The 4,670-nt window shown below is 32.6% G+C and overlaps 1 long non-coding RNA gene across 1 annotated transcript; it reads left to right on the top strand.

Moving 5' to 3' along the window:
* The first annotated feature begins 1,020 nt into the window (after nucleotides 1-1,020).
* Nucleotides 1,021-3,637, top strand: LOC129295902 (uncharacterized). Its single transcript, XR_008589657.1, has 4 exons — nucleotides 1,021-1,080; nucleotides 1,288-1,511; nucleotides 2,329-2,397; nucleotides 3,482-3,637. It is a non-coding gene; the product is annotated as an uncharacterized LOC129295902 (long non-coding RNA).
* The last annotated feature ends 1,033 nt before the right edge of the window (nucleotides 3,638-4,670 follow it).

Below are 4,670 nucleotides of genomic sequence, written 5' to 3'. Positions count from 1 at the left end.
TTAAGAAAGTGCACAAGTATGGTAGCTTATGCAATGATTCAAAAATGCCTTTGTATCTAGGATGTACAAAATATACACAACTAACAGCAGTGTTAAAGTTGTTTAACTTGAAAGCGAGATATGGGTGGAGTAATAATAGTTTCACAGAGTTGCTCAGACTATTGAAAGAAATGCTTCTAGAGGAAAATACAATTCCATGTAGTTACCATGAGGCAAAAAAAAAAAATTTGTGTCTAATGGGTTTGGGATACCAAAAGATATATACTTGCCCCGACGACTGTATATTGTATGGAAATGATTATGTAGTGTTGGATGCACGTCCAGTCTGTAGGACATTACATTACAAAGTAAGTATTTTTATAGTCAATATCTTAATCATATGATTAAAATTTTTTAACGACATTGGTTTCTATTTGCTTGCATGTTCTAGGATGCTCTTATAGAAGCATTCTCTGAAGGGACCTTTGTGTCTATTGGTAGAAAGGATATATTGACTACAGCCTTAGGGAGAAAAGAGCACCCCAACCATATTAGGGGGCTTCCAAAAGGCATGGGTATAAGACAATATTTTGAACCTCCACTATCTAATCTTGTACCAATACAGCAAGTGCAAGTGATGATAGCAGAATGCAATTCAAGCATGATAATGGAAATGCAATCAATGATTAGTAATCTGTAGATGCAACTGTAATGACCTTGAAATTTCATATATATATATATATATATATTCTCTCAATTTATATTTATTTAAATTAGTTTTTTGACAAATGAAAAGTGGTAATTTAGTGAAACTTATGCTAATAGTTTATTTGAAGGTCCAGAGTTTGAATTCTTTTGAACAATAGGTTAAATTTTATTAGTTTAAAATTTTGGAAAAAATTACAAAAAAGGCCGTTTCTCTTATATTATTAAGAAAAAATGTTATGCCTCTTTTGTAATTTTTGCAATTTCCTAATGTCTGAGCTTTTATTATCCCATCTCTCGGTCAGACCACGTACAAAAAAAAAAAAAAAAAAAAAACAGAGACTTCTGGATCCTTCAACACAAGGGTTCTAACTCTGCTCTTCTTTGATTTCTCCGGTGAGTTTCCAATGTCGTGCTGCCGGTCAAGCCTTCCCCTTTAGTCTGAAAATTTTCCTTTTCTTTTCTTCTCTTTTTGGTGGTGCATAGCGTTCTGGTCAGAGGAAGCTGGAGGATTTGGGCTAGATGTTTCGAATCTTCATCCAGCTCTTCCGTCCTCTGTCACTGTCTTCATCTCGTTCTTCTTCTTTTTTCATCATCCTGCAGCGTGTAGCTGGTGACCGTGGAGGAGTTCATAACTGTTGCTGTCTTCCTCATCTTTTTCCTGCTTTTATTTTCGTTCTGGTGTTGTCGGTGTCCGAGGAGCTGAGTAGTTAGAGCTGGAGGATCTATTTGTAAGTCACTTTGGTTCTTGGTTGGTTGTTGTGGCTGTATTCCTCCCCCCCTCTGATGCATCGTGTTCGGAATTTCCCTCCCCTGTTTAGCTTAAGGTGCGATTTCTTCTACCTTTTGCTGGCTTTGTTCGGAAATTTTTGGTACAAGAACTTCAAGTCTTCTCCATATTTATTTTCATGCGAGCGGGTGTGTGAGTTGATGAATTGAGTTGCAAAAACTTTCTCCTCTACTGCTGCTGCTGAACGTGACTGGTTGTATATATGTGTATGAAGGAAAAGCTTGATTAAAGATGAAATTTGTGGTCGTATAAGAGGAGGAGATGATGGAGTGGGTTTGAATTTTTATTGAAATTCATTATAGCATTGCTATCGAAAATTTTAAGGAAGTGATATTGAGGAAGAAGAGATTAATATGAGATTAAATATTGATACCCATAAATTGTTTGATTAAATGCTCGGAGAGTTTTTGCTTGACTGTATTTTCTAAATTTCTAATGATTGAGGCAAAAAGGATGATTGATTCAAATGTTATTTAGTAGAGTTTTAATTTGAGCATTGCAAAGGAGTTTATTTAAGAAGTTATTGAGGTCTTATTTGAGTTTGAATTGTTGAGAGTTACAAAATTGAAAGGGTTATAAAGTACATTATCATTTTGGAGGTTATATTTGAATGTTTGGAAATGGTTGGGTAATAGAATTAAAAGTTTCCTGTTTTATTGAATGGTTTGGAATGTCGCACATTAAATGTTTGGTAAAAAGCTTAAGAGAAAAAAAAATTATGAATGAATTGTGTTCTTAAAAATTTAAAATTATTATTGTTAATTTTAGTTGAGTAGGTGCTCTCAAAATGGGGTCTTGTTGGTTTTAAAAAAAATAAAGTCTGTTAAAATATTATTATATATTATATATTATAGGATGTTTGGAAGGAGGGAAGCTCAAATGGAGTCATAAGGAATGAGTTTGGAGCCTTGAGGATACTACAGGTAAGTGGATAGCGTCCCAACTAATTTTTTTCAATCGAAATTTCCTTTACTAAAATATTACGTTTTTCTGGAAATCATTTAATAGCATTAATGCGGTTATTGGATATTTGTTGATTAACATTTCTTTATTTGAGAAATTAGCTTTACAAATTTGAAATGTTATTTGATCAATCAAGTCAAGTTTGAACTTTGATTATGAAATTTTTATTTTATCAAATATTGAATTGATACAGAGAATGATTCATGCGAGTTCGACGTTGAAAATTTTTCTTTATTCAATAAATGCAAGCATGAGCATCGGATATGAAATTTAATTTTGGCAAGTTTTAATGTTTAAAAGTATTCATGCGAGTTTGATTTTGAGGATGAGAACTGTATCTTAAAAGTGATGATTTTCTCGCATGTTTGAAAATGGTTTTAAAAAGGGACTTTATATAGATCACTGGTTGCTAACGGCAGTTCCGTTAGCCCTTGGCGCGCCATGGTACACCTAGCTAGCAGGGTGTGTATAGGAGGTACTAGCCCCGTGCGATGGCCAACGCACGTGGAACGGAGGGATGGTTATTCGTGAGCATCGTACTCACGTTTGTTTCGTAGCTTCGGCTGCGTTTGATTACATACCCTTGTGGACTATGTGTCCACATTTGATTCGTGGCTTCGGCTGCGTTTGGTTATTTGCTCTCGTGGATTATGTGTTCACGTTTGTTTTCGTGGCAAGAGCCACGTTTGGTTATTTGCCCTTGTGGACTATATGTCCACGTTTGTTAATTATTCTGATAAGTCCCTATAATATGAATTTGATAATTTGGTAATTTTACATCCCATTGATTTTAATTAGTAAATTATTTATAATTATTGATTTTGTTTATTTGCTTCATTGCAATCAAGTGATAACATTATTTAATATGAGATTTTAATGGTTCGAGATTTTATTTAAACATTTTATAAAATCGTTTATTTTGAAATTTATTCAACTTTTATAAAGATCGTCGCTTCTTTAACTTACATAATGTTTACATTTTTTTTATGTTTAATTATTTATTGTTGGGACGTTATTCACTAGAAAAAATATTTTTGGTCTCAGATAGCGTAGCGGACCGTGTACCTCCATTAGATCCTTAAGGGCATTTTGCTTCTGGACTGAAGTTGAGACACCATTTTGGTTAATTTTTATTTTGATGTAAATTTATAATTCATATATCGTATTTTTACAAATAATGTTTTAGGTGCTCCACATAGATTATAGTTAGAGTCCTAATTATATATTGTGCTATTTGATTGTTGTGGAGGAGAGGAGTTCTCTTTTGCTGAGTTGATGTCATAGATTGTGATGAAATATTTTTTGAGGCTCTATGTTTTCGGGGAGGTTTTGTTAAACATTTTTACAAAAGTTTAAGAATATTTTATTAAAAAAATTGTTACAATGATTTTCTATCCTATTTTAAATGAATTAAAATATTATATTAAAGTTTCTTTAATTAAGGCTTAAGGGATATATGTTATGCATATATCTCGTGCCGATCACGTCTAATTTTTAGGGCGTGACAGCAACCACAACAAGCATTGAAATATGATAGTGTTACAGATCCAGTGTGTGATTCTAGCCTATCAGATCAAGGAATTCCATGCATGCTTTATGTGAAACGAGTAATTGCATATAAAAAAGTGTATAACCATGCAAGTATAGTCCACCACCAACAGATACAACATAACTAGTAAAGGTGATGGTTGAAGAGGTTGTAAATGCTAATACTCTATCCTATTCCCTATTGATGAGGTGCAAACAATAGGACAAGCTCAGTATAATTTCATTATTTGGTTGAAAAAGCTAATCCGATAGGTTACTAAAGAGGTATGAAAATATTACAATTTTTATTTTTTAATTAATATCATAGGTATTTCTAATTTTCATTATAAATTAATTATAAGAACTTCTATAATAAAAAGAATCTCTGGGCTCCAATCTCCAACCGGTGCAAGATAATTTGAAACAGTTGGCTTCAGTGGTGGTTGACATGAATGAATTTTCTAATGAAATAAATGTAATTGAAAAGATCATTGGGAAACACATTACGTCAGAGTCCCCAGAAAAGACATTAATGATCTCATTATTTTGAGTGGTTAGACTTGGGAATAATTTAAATTTTTACAATGTAAGTATTCATTTTTGTTTCTAAATTAATATTGTAATTTTTCTTAAATCATAACAATATATAATAAATCAAACCAGCATAACATTGGGCCGAATATAATTTTATCTTCAATGCGTAATT

This window comes from Prosopis cineraria, unplaced genomic scaffold, assembly GCF_029017545.1.
Source record: "Prosopis cineraria cultivar Desert tree isolate PC_DT_omini unplaced genomic scaffold, ASM2901754v1 PC212, whole genome shotgun sequence".
Lineage (NCBI taxonomy): Eukaryota > Viridiplantae > Streptophyta > Magnoliopsida > Fabales > Fabaceae > Prosopis > Prosopis cineraria.
This window is presented reverse-complemented; position numbering and strand designations above follow the sequence as displayed.